Raw genomic sequence first — 12,691 nt, 5'->3', positions numbered from 1 at the left:
CTTCATTCTTTAATAGTTTGAGTTCCCAAGGGAGTAGTGATGTTTGATGTCATCTTCAACATTGTATGATGGAATGATCTTGTGTGTGAGTGTGTATATATATATATATATATATATATATATATATATATATATATATATATATATATATATATATATATATATATATATATATATATAAGCTCAAACCCTGGACACGGCTATCGGTCCACAGTCAAGCAAGCTGTTCATCCTCCCCAAAGGGTTGGTCGATTATATATGTATATATATATATATATATATATATATATATATATATATATATATATATATATATATATATATATATATATATATATATATAAGCTCAAACCCTGGACACGGCTATCGGTCCACAGTCAAGCAAGCTGTTCATCCTCCCCAAAGGGTTGGTCGATTAATTGGCAATTGGAAATCGTCTGGTCCTCCCGTTTCTGCTTTTTCCCATCCTCTCTACTTTGAGACAACTGACCCTCACTTTCCCTCTACCAGTCGTGGCTCCTCCTAGCCTTACCTCCGAGCAAAGCCCAGGCCTCTGTGTGCCTCAGTGGTGCCAAAGACCATGTGAGATTCATCATACATATGCATCAGGTTCTTGGCAGTTCAAGCGGATGAGGAGATTCAAAAGACTCGAGTCTATGTTTATGACAATTCTAAGTCTCACCTTAAAGGGGAGGCGGAGCTGTGAAGCCTTTGGGCTAGCGGAAGTGAAGAGGAAAGACTTGAGGAGGATTTTTATAAGGCAAAATCTTGAAGTCTTGGAGAAATGAAGGAAGGAGAGAGGGAGGGAAGGAGGGTGCCTTAAGTATTTACCTCCAACCGCGTCCTTAGTCTCTGGCAGCGGAATTATTCAGGGTCGTTCTTGTGTGCGAGAGTAGCTCTCCTCAACCTTGATGAACCGCGGGTTGTAAGTGTGAAGACCTCAGGAGAGCGAGGGACGGAGGGAGGGACGGAGGGAGGGACGGAGGGAGGGACGGAGGGAGGGACGGAGGGAGTGTTTATATCTATTCGTGTCTTTGTTGCCCTTCCTTTGAGAAGAACTCACTCTCTGTCTCTCTGTCTCTCTCTCTGTCTCTCTCTCTCTCTCTCTCTCTCTCTCTCTCTCTCTCTCTCTCTCTCTCGCTCTCTCTCTCTCTCTCTCTCTCTCTCCCACAAAATAATGCCGGCGCGAGAACCGTTTATGGAAATAATAATTGCCAGATTATACGGTTGCTGAAATCCGGGCTCGTTTTCCTTTACCTCGTGATCTCGCAATGGCTAATTAAAATCTCTTGCAGGCTGCATAATTAGTCCTCAGCAATGGAATTATTCCAAGTCAATTTTCTTTTTCCTTTTTTTTTTTTTTATATATCATTCCCGAAGGGCACAGCACCCTCCCTCCCATCACCTCCATCTCCTGGTGATGAAGGATCGCGAGGTGATGGGAGAAAGAATGCGAACAGAAAGACAAAGAAATGGGTGTGGTTTTCAAATACGGTTTCCCGGTTTATGTTTCGTTAAATTCTCGGGTTACTATGACACTTCACTTTGGTAGAAGACGTTACTGATCTACGCCTGAGTCGAGTACGTACGGGATAAGGTAGCATGAAGGACGAGGCTCCCTGTTGTGTAGATAAGGTCATGACACTGACTGAAGAAATGAACTTAAGATTTCATTACTTGCGAATCGACCTTGCCAGGATTGATCTAAGTCCTTTAGTTCATTATGTCACAGTATGATGTGCCTCCCAGTTTATATCTACGGTGGGAGGAGAGTTGAGGCAGACAATGCGAGGTACCAGAGTCGTGTGTTCTAGCCTTGTGAGGGTGGCCAGCACAGTCGTGTGTTCTGGGCATGTGAAGAGGATAAACTACCGTGTGTTCTAGCCTTGTGAGAGGGGGGCATACCACAGTCGTGTGTCCAGGGCTTGTTAGAGGGAGACCACAGTCGTGTAGTCTAGCCTTGTGAGAGAGAACAGCACAGTTGTGTGTTCTATTGTGAGAGGGGGGGGCACCACAGTCGTGTGTTCTAGCCTTGTGAGAGGGGGGCGGGACCACAGTCGTGTGTTCTAGCCTTGTGAGATGGGGAGGACCACAGTCGTGTGTTCTAGCATTGTGAAGGAGGGGGACACCACAATAGGAGGAGAGTCAAATGGATGCTTTTTTTCCTAAGCCCTCTATATGAGAGTTAAGCCTAAAACTTCGTCGGCAAAGTTAAGTGACCACGTAATTAACTCAGATGAGATCTGTAGGGAGAGAGAGAGAGAGAGAGAGAGAGAGAGAGAGAGAGAGAGAGAGAGAGAGAGAGAGAGCAGCGGCTGTGCTTAATCAAAAGCTGTAAGAGGATCCGGGTGAACTACTACTACTACTACTACTACTACTACCCCTATGACTGCCACCACCTTCCCAGAGCAGTGAAATAATACAAGGTTGATTAAGACCTTTAGTCGAATTAAGAAAAGGACCTTTAGTTGCAGTCATACAATGACCCCGGTTAGTGCGTACGAGTTAAAGTAACAACCCACTTATGGTCTTGTCTCTCATGAACAAGGGACAGTGGACTGACTCTCATGAGTGAGACAGTGAGGTCGAGGGACCAGGTCTGGTAGATGGAACGATGCAGTTGCAACTTCAGCAGTGGACAGTACACAGCAACGAGAGATCAGCTCGCTCGCTCCCTGTCCAGGTCCCCCAACATTCTTCCCAGAGATTTCAGAGGTGCCAAGACCCGAGTGAGTAGGTTAAGTCCAAGAAACCACCTCGAGTACGAGATATATCTGTACATCGACGCGAAGAACGACACAGACGAGAGCTAGTTCGTCGATGGCTCTTGGAGGTTAAATGTTTTCCCTGTTTTTTTTTGATAAAAGCAGATATGGCTCAGATATAGCACTCCCTCCTCGTAGCCAAGACGGTTGGAAGGGTTCATGAAAAGATGATAGATTTGTTAGGAAAGGAAGACTGAAGAAAATATTACTAGGATAAATCTGGCCTCTTCTGCTGTTTATAGACTTGGCTCCCGATGGTGGAAAAAGGGCTTCACGAAGATAGGCAGACGAAGGACGGAAGAGAAACTTTACAGCCTCGACGGACGAGAAGAGAGAGGAATGTATATTCACTTTGAAAGCTGAAAGAAATCATACTCAGTCGTTGGATGGAGAAGTCTAGACCAAGTCAGATTAATCAGTGGTTGTTCATTACACACATCATAGCCTCTGTCTGTTTGTCTTTCTTTCTACTGATTTCCATCCTTAAGTCTTCCTTGATTTTCCATTTCTTCTGTCTCTTATTCTATATTCCCTTCTGTCTCTTATTCTATATTTCCTTCTCTCTTATTCTATATTTCCTTCTGTTTCTTATTCTACATTCCCTTCCGTCTCTTATTCTATATTCCCTTCTGTCTCTTATTCTACATTCCCTTCTGTTTCTTATTCTATATTCTCTTCTGTCTCTTATTCTATATTTCCTTCTGTCTCTTATTCCATATTCCCTTCTGTTTCTTATTCTATATTCCCTTCTGTCTCTTATTCTACATTCCCTTCTGTCTCTTATTCTATATTTCCTTCTGCCTCTTATTCTACATTCCCTTCTGTCTCTTATTCTATATTTCCTTCTGTCTCTTATCCCATATTCCCTTCTGTTTCTTAATCTATATTCCCTTCTGTCTCTTATTCTACATTCCCTTCTGTCTCTTATTCTATATTTCCTTCTGTCTCTTATTCCATATTCCCTTCTGTTTTTCATTTTATATTCCCTTCTGTCTCTTATTCTATACTCCCTACGAAATAATTTTGCTGTCATTCTGTTTCCAAGTCTTTCTATTAACTTTTGATATTCTCTCCGTCCTTTATTTTCAAACATCATCATCCATTTCTGTACAAGTTTACCTTGTTTCTCATCATTGTTCTTCCTTTGAATTTCCTGTCCCTGCTCCATACATCTCAAGCATCAAAAGCAATTCATGTCTGCAATTCTCTGCCAATTATTTTTGGTCAATCTTTTATATTTCAACCTTTAATCTAGTATCCTCTGATTATCATTTCTCATCAATCTTTTATATTTCAAACTTTAGTGTCTTCTACCCATGTTTGTTAGTCTTTTATATTTCAGTCTGTATTTATATTTCAATTCTTTAGTGTCTTCTACGTATATGTCTGTCAGTCTTTTATATTTCAGTGTGTATTTATATTTCAATTCTTTAGTGTCTTCTACGTATATGTCTGTCAATCTTTTATATTCAAATCTTTAGTGTCTTCTACTTATCTGCTTGTCAGTCTTTTATATTTCAATCTTTAGTGTATTCTACCTATTTACTTGTCAGTCTTTTATATTTCAATTCTTTAGTGTCTTCTACCCATCTGCTTGTCAATCTTTTATATTTCAGTCTGTATTCTAGCGTCCCTCTTTTTTTCTTCAAGTGTCACCTGCACATCCCCACCGACGGGCATACATTCGTCGTCCAGCAGTCAGCTGATGTGGTCAATCATAAACAGACGTCATGTGTGGGTGAGGAGTGGATGGATGCCATTTGCCCCGACTGGCATCACGAGGTGACGAGGCAGCCTTTGGTGGATGAGGTGTGGGGAGAGAGTCTCTCTCTCTCTCTCTCTCTCTCTCTCTCTCTCTCTCTCTCTCTCTCTCTCTCTCTCTCTCTCTCTCTCTCACACACACACACACACACACATAACTCTCTCTCTCTCTCTCTCTCTCTCTCTCTCTCTCTCTCTCTCTCTCTCTCTCTCTCTCTCTCTCTCTCTCTCTCTCTCTCTCTCTCTCTTCTTACCCCTCGCTGAAATTTGACAACGAACACCGTCTTGGTAATGTCAGAGTATAATTAAAATGACGGTCAAAATAAGAATAAAAAAAAATCGTGCATATTTTCTTCCCTTTTTTTTTCTCTCTGGAAATATAAATTCTAATTTTTTGCATAAGGCTCCCAAAATGAATTTGAAAATTTAGACGAGCTTTATACCCTTGTGTGAGAGGGTTTATTTTTTTACCTTGTTGACTTATGTATATGTTCCTTTTTAACATTTTTAACGTCAGGAATATACATAATCAACTTTGCCACGTATCTTTGTCCCAGTCCCTGTGAAACTGAAATATACCAGCAGACTCTCTCTCTCTCTCTCTCTCTCTCTCTCTCTCTCTCTCTCTCTCTCTCTCTCTCTCTCTCTCTCTCTGCTCACTGTCTTAAGCAAGATATACTCCAGCAGTGAGGGCTGGTATCTAGTACACACTATATCTTCTAGAACCTTGGATTAACTTCGTCTCAAAGATGTTTTATATATATATATATATATATATATATATATATATATATATATATATATATATATATATATATATATATATATATATATATATATATATGACATTCACAATTCACTCCTAAACTCATGTGTATCGTTCAACCATAAATAATTATCTAAATATCACTAACATCTACAAACACACACACACACACACACACACACACACACACACACACACACATACACACATGGGACACCGTGGTGTAATGGGTCACGTTACTGATCATGGAGTTCACTACGGACCTACGTAGGGCCAGGCTCGCGTGGTTCTAATTCTAGGAGTGGCAGTTTGCCTACACCCAACCCAGGTGTTCATCCTCCCTACGGAGCTGGTTGATAAAGGGGTACTTGGCTTAGGCTAGTGTGTGTGTGTGTGTGTGTGTGTGTGTGTGTGTGTGTGTGTGTTTTAACACACACAGGAGTAAATATATGCAAAGTTAAGAGGGTAAATATATGCAAAGTTAAGAGGCGGGCCAATACGAGTGTAAAATTCTCCCCACATGATGTGTACACAGGAGTGAAACATGCATATATCCTTAATTCCAAATCGTTCGAATATATTTCAGTCATATTCAAAACACACGTACCACATCTACAGAGGGACCCAGACATATCAGGTCAGAGTCCAGCATCAAGGAACAGTCCAGCTATCAAGGCACAGTCCAGCACCAAGCCACAGTCCAGCTATCAAGCCACAGTCCAGCTATCAGGCCACAGTCCAGCTATCAAGCCACAGTCCAGCATCAAGCCACAGTCCAGCATCAAGGCACAGTCCAGCATCAAGGCACAGTCCAGCGTCAAGGCACAGTCCAGCATCAAGCCACAGTCCAGCATCAAGCCACAGTCCAACATCAAGGCACAGTCCAGCATCAAGCCACAGTCCAGCATCAAGGCAGAAGCCCTCCGCCTCTCCAGCAGAGCCAGGGTTGAGGGTGTTGGTCACGTACTGTGGGAGGCTCGAGGGCTGTGTGCTGCTGCTGGTGGGCCGGTCATGCATCATTCACTTTGTCATTACTCTTCCTCCAGTACGCCACACAGTTCAACTTTCTTCTGCCTCTCACATCCAATAGCAATGGTTCTGCGCGTGTGGTGACTCTCACGTCATTGCACTGGGCTAAAAACGACCACAAACGAGGTAAAAAAAAAAAAAAGAAGAAAAATACGAACTCTTTTATCATCTGCAATTTTTCTGCCAATGTATGTCAGTCATGGAAGCCTGCAGCTGATAAAGGAGAGCAGGTTATACTAGTATACCCTTTAGTATACCCTGTATTATATACTAGTATACCCTTTAGTATACCCTGTATTATATACTAGTATACCCTTTAGTATACCCTGTATCATATACTAGTATACCCTTTAGTATACCCTCTATTATATGCCGAGGCAATTTGCAATTTTAATGGTTAAAGGAAAAGATCAAATATCACAGTTCCCATGGGTATATATATTTCATTATCATCATTATACTTAATCGATGTTTCCTGCGTCAGCGAGGTAGCGCCAGGAAACAGACGAAGAATGGCCTATTCACTTATATACACAGACATACATACATAAACGCCCATACACGCACATATGGCATACATATTCATATCACCATATACACACATGTACATACACGTACACAGACATATACATATATACACATTTACATATTCATACTTGCTTGCCTTCATCCATTCCTGTCGCTACCCCACCACACAGGAAATAGCCGTCGCTATATATATATCTTTTTTCCAAAGAATGTTAGCAAGATTCATGATTCATTCCAATGAATCTGCCAATCCAAAGGAATACAAAGGACTTCAAATGGCAATACACCCCTGGGTCGTTTGGAGGCTGCTTGTGACATTGGAAAATATCAGAAGTTCGTAGATTAGTGTGGTAAGATTAAGAAAGATGTACAGAAATTTGAAAGAGAATATCCTGACTAGAGAGGAGCACATCATGGGATAGAAAGATAAGCAGCGAGGGTGGTATAAAGGGGACGTTGTACTGTAAGTGAGCTCAACGAAGACGTAAGTGGTCTGGGGAAGACGCGGAAAGGTCAGAGGCTCTGGTGTCTGTGCATTATACATGGTGGCTGGAGAACGGATGTGAGCAAAGGAGTCTACTCCTCCTTCCCCTGGCGTTCCTTCGTCGTATGGGAAACGACATATAAGTATGATATATATATATATATATATATATATATATATATATATATGTATATATATATATATATATATATATATATTATCCCTGGGGATAGGGGATTAAGAGTACTTCCCACGTATTCCCTGCGTGTCGTAGAAGGCGACTAAAAGGGGAGGGAGCGGGGGGCTGGAAATCCTCCCCTCTCGTTTTTTTTTTAATTTTCCAAAAGAAGGAACAGAGAATTGGGCCAGGTGAGGGTATTCCCTCAAAGGCCCAGTCCTCTGTTCTTAACGCTACCTCGCTAATGCGGGAAATGGCGAATAGTTTGAAAGAAAAAGAAAAAGAATATATATATATATATATATATATATATATATATATATATATATATATATATATATATATATATATATATATATATATATATATAAATATATATATATACTCTTTCCTTACGTCTTGACATTCTACGAATGTGTACATAAAGTGAAGGCTTCAAGGTGACGTAACATCTTAAGGCAGGTGGACAGGATAAACAAAGCCAGCAGACGACCTCACCTCACCTCCGCACATCACACACTCTCATCTGCCTGGGCCTCGCACTAGCGCACCCACCGCGCGGGCTACTGGTTACCTTTATCAACAACGAGTCTTCACTTCGTGTTTTACGAGCGGCCTTCATTTCCCCCCAACGTCCCGCAGCTGAATTGCAACTAAGTTTGTGGCTCGCTATGTTTAGCGATTCTTTTCTTCTCTCCTCAGCACCACGACTCGAGATGAGTTCATTTACGTGTGTATCCTCAATGATACATGTCTCTCTGTTTGGTGTGGGAACTGGAACGCTTCTTGGTGCAGATGTTACCTTCGGGTGGTCTATAGAAATGGGAATCCACACTGAAGCAGCCATCATACTGATGTAAAGGGCGTGTGTATCTGTTAACTCCTTGGAGTAACAGGATCTACCTGTTCTCTTCCCTTATCTTCTTCTTCTTCTTCTTCTTCCTCTTCTTCTTCTTCTTCTTCTTCTTCTTCTTCTTCTTCTTCTTCGTCTTCTTTTCCATCTAATCGTCTTTTTTCTTATATTGCATCTCTTCTTTTCTCCCTCTTTGCTTGCCTTTTTTTGGCCAACTTCTGCCAGAGGCATCAAGACCCCCCCAGAGGCTTCTGCATCCCACATAGAAGAACCACAGGACCACTGTGGCCTGGGGAACATCGTCGTCAGGAGCGAGGAACTCTTCCTTCGTCAGGTGGTGGCTCCTCTCTCCGTCACTCACCAGTCACAAAGCTCACAGGAAAAATGGAATGGTGGGGCCTCCACATAAACCCCCTAACACACACACACATATATATGCATATATAGATGAAACCTCACAGTGTAGAGCTCTCTACCCATACCATAGGCAATTTCACACATTAATTTCGACGATAGATACACGAAATCAATGGACGGAGTTGAGAACACGAACATAAATCTAAAAAATGACAGATAATGATCACCATATTTTGGACTTATTATGGAATATTCTTCAACTGTGTATTTGTATGTGGTACCATAATTATCCCCGACACTCGGTTTCCAATTACATTTATTACATTCCCGGTCCCATTTCCCTTCACTATCAGTTCTTCCTCTTATCCCTCTTTCCTTTCCCCCCACCCTTTATCCCCTTCCCCCATTACCTCCCTCGCTCCCCAAGTCGCCAAGGACATTTTCCACCTCACGCTTCCACCCATGCAAGAGTCTAATGTTCAAAAATTATTTTGTGAACTGTGTGCTTTGTCTATCCACCATGGGTCCTACAGCCACTGCTATATAACATAGCTTTATGAAATAGGACACTTTCCATCATGAGTCCTATATCCTCTGCTATATAACACAGCTCTATGAAACAGGACACTTTCCATCATTAGTCCTATATCCTCTGCTATATAACACAGCGCCATGAAACAGAGACCTATCCATTATGGGTCCTATATCCTCTGCTGTATAACAGCACCATCAAACAGGACAATTAGATTCCCTTTCAAATAGATATGAGATCCTCTTTCCCCACAGACTGTTCTGGCAGGTTTCCTATATATGTTCTCAGGTCTCATAACATACGGTATGTTATATTCAGTCTCATCTACTCACCTAGGTTGATTTTGATGATATGTACAGTTGGTTTCAAACATATATACATATTGGTCATTTCCTGCCTTAGCGAGGTAGCGTCAAGAAAAGAGGACTGAGCCATAGCGGGAAAAATATCCTCACTTTGCCCCTTCCCAGTTCCTTTCCTTTGGAAAAGTAAAAACCGGAGGGGTGGATTTCGAGCCCCCCGCTCCCTCCCCTTTTAGTCGCCTTTATGACACGCAGGGAATAAGTGGGTAGTATTCGTTCTCCCATATCTCCAGGGATACTTTATATATATATATATATATATATATATATATATATATATATATATATATATATATATATATATATATATATATATATATATAAAGTTTATCCCACCACCACATATTTACTTTACTAACATCACACATTTTGTTTATTCCCGGCAGACATATCTAGTTTATTCACATTGCATAATTTTTTTTCCCACAACAAATATTTGGTTTATTCCTCCCGTCTATGTTTTCATTCCAAAATATGAACGATCATAATTTTCGCCATGGGTCAGTTCCCGGTTCACAAGCCATAATTTTACACCATATTTGCCAAAATATGCACACATGAACGAGGCCGCCACTGGCTGTTGCCCTATCTGACACTAAAAAGAAAACTGAAAACGTCACACTTAAAAGAGAGGGGGGAAAACTGAGTTCAATTCAGTCACCAAGGGCGAAAGTCCGCTTCAATCTTGATGGTAAAATGGATTTTATTTCAATGGAAGCAAAGGAGAATCGGCTCCGAAATCTGTGATGCTGAGAAGTCATTCCAGGCGGTTAAAGACTTGTCTTTACATGGAGTGAACGCCACAAGCTCTCCCTCTCTCCCTCTCTGTGTTAGGCTTCACCGTCGCTGACTTCGTCCTAAACGACAAAATCAACCCAAAGATTTTCGGTCTCGAACGTGATGTGAATTGAGCTTTACCTGTATTCGTAAACGTATTCGTAACGACTTACCATCACGGCTTTAAACGACGTAAAACATTTGTTCCATCTTGTTCGAGGACACGGAAACTTTAAGTGCCTATCTCTTCTATGAAACAATAATCTTAAAGAATAAATCAATAAGGTTTTATGTTACTGAAGATTATGAAACATATGTCGCACCTTAGTTGAAGATTCACATTCGACACTGGAGCAGCGGGAGCGTTATATCATCCTAGTCAATACCTCGACTCCACCACATCCCGGCACTTGACGCCAGCAACAAGGCCTCGAAGATTTATCTCTGAGAACCTCTTCACCTGAAGCCGTGGCTTCAGGCTAGCAGGTGGGATATATGTGTCGGTTCATGCTGGCTGACTGGATTTTTAGGCTGAAAAGGTACTGGATACCTGGATGAGAGAGAGGAGTATGGGCGAGAGAGAGAGAGAGAGAGGGAGGGCGTGAGGTGAGGAGAGAGTGTAAGAGAGGGGAGAGGTAGAGCCAGTCAGTCCCGCTTCGGCCTCGATGTGAGACAGACGTGTTGGTCGCTCTGCTCGAGAGAGCTCGCTCGCGTTGCCTCTCCTGTTCGAGAATAAAGTAATCTTTTTACAGCAAACTCGTGAGCGAAGGCTTTCTTCATCTGCTTTTGACCATGCATAGCTCTCGTTCCGAACGGCAAGCTTAGAACGGAGACTTCAGAAGTGGTGGAAAAACTTTGGTGTATTAAGTTACGTGTTGGTGACTGGCGGTTTCGCTCAAGAATAAACTTTGCGTTCGGCAAGCAGCCTAGGCTGCTAGCATTGTGGAAACTTGCAAACTGTAGCACTTTATATATATATATATATATATATATATATATATATATATATATATATATATATATATATATATATATATATATATATATATATGTTGGACTATGCTTCGCAACAAGTGAACATTATGAAAACGAATGCCTCAGTGGACGAAGACTTGAATAAATGGAACAACGAAGAGGACACGGCACACATTGTTGTACCAGTAGCCTTATCGGGATCTGATGACATACACAAGTGCGATCTAAACACCTGGTTGATAACCCCAATGATACGATGCAGCCTGCAGAGGATAAGGCTGCATTTCCGTGTGCTTTAGGAAGAGATTTGACTCGCTCATGTTACTGAGCCGACATAAACCGAATTACTCGATTCGTGTTATACCATTCTCGGGGAATTACGTTCCAATTTACAGTGAAGCAAATGTGGATCAGCTACACACCATCATGAGTTAGTTTTAGAAATAGAACATTTTTTTCGGGGCATTTTCCTTTTCTTATTTAGTTTCGAAACTACAAAAGCATTTTCAAAGGATTCTTAAATCGTTTTTGCAATTTCGTCTCGTGTTGCTGTAAGGAGATCTGCCTTTTCAACTCAACGACCCTCTTGAAATGCAACTGCATATCAAAGCAGTAGTTCTCCCGGCACATGTGAACTGTCTGTCTCCAGTCCTCAAAATCAGTGTTGAGAGTTAGGAAGGAAATACGCAAATCAACCTCCTCCGCTCTCTTTATGTCCTCTCATAAAACACTTATCGTATGAACTCACATCGCTTGCCAGCTTCGCCAGCCGTTCTCGTAATTTTGCTTCAAATTGTGCAAATAAATGCTGTCATGTCGTCTGTTTCACTTCCTGGTACTTTGAGATCGAAGGTTTAGGACTTTATACCGAAACAGAGGTTTTTACAACCATTTGATTTCAAATCTTACTTTCATAACTTTTGAACACTTCGTTGTGCCTTTTTTTTCACAGCCTTTGTTTATTGAGGCAAGGCATGCGATAGCTGTCGATGCGTTTAAAACTTTGAAAAAAGATTCTGTAACTTCCTGGTAACGCTTTTCATCTTTCGGTTTTTTCCTCTAGTTCCCTTTTGTGATTCTTCTAAGTTAGAAAAAACTTTTCATCTTTCGGTTTTTTCCTCTAGTTCCCTTTTGTGATTCTTCTAAGTTAGAAAAAACTTTTCATCTTTCGGTTTTTTCCTCTAGTTCCCTTTTGTGATTCTTCTAAGTTAGAATCTCAACTCTCAATAATTTCAAAAGACGTTTTCTTCAAACTCGTAACCATTTTATTGTTTCAATGTTCAGTCAGACTGTTCTATTACAACATCTATGTTTAAAAACTTTC

The 12,691-nt window shown here is 41.2% G+C and overlaps 1 protein-coding gene across 1 annotated transcript in view; it reads left to right on the top strand.

Moving 5' to 3' along the window:
- Positions 1-11,048: 11,048 nt before the first annotated feature.
- Positions 11,049-12,691, top strand: part of LOC139757830 (protein amalgam-like) — a 101,493-nt gene continuing 99,850 nt past the window's right edge. The window contains exon 1 of the mRNA XM_071678721.1: positions 11,049-11,129. The gene's annotated coding sequence lies outside the window, so the exon portion shown is untranslated. The remainder of the gene's footprint in view (positions 11,130-12,691) is intronic.

This window comes from Panulirus ornatus, chromosome 28 (genome assembly GCF_036320965.1).
Source record: "Panulirus ornatus isolate Po-2019 chromosome 28, ASM3632096v1, whole genome shotgun sequence".
Lineage (NCBI taxonomy): Eukaryota > Metazoa > Arthropoda > Malacostraca > Decapoda > Palinuridae > Panulirus > Panulirus ornatus.
Note: the sequence above shows the minus strand (reverse complement) of the source record. Positions and strands in the feature narration are given on the sequence as shown.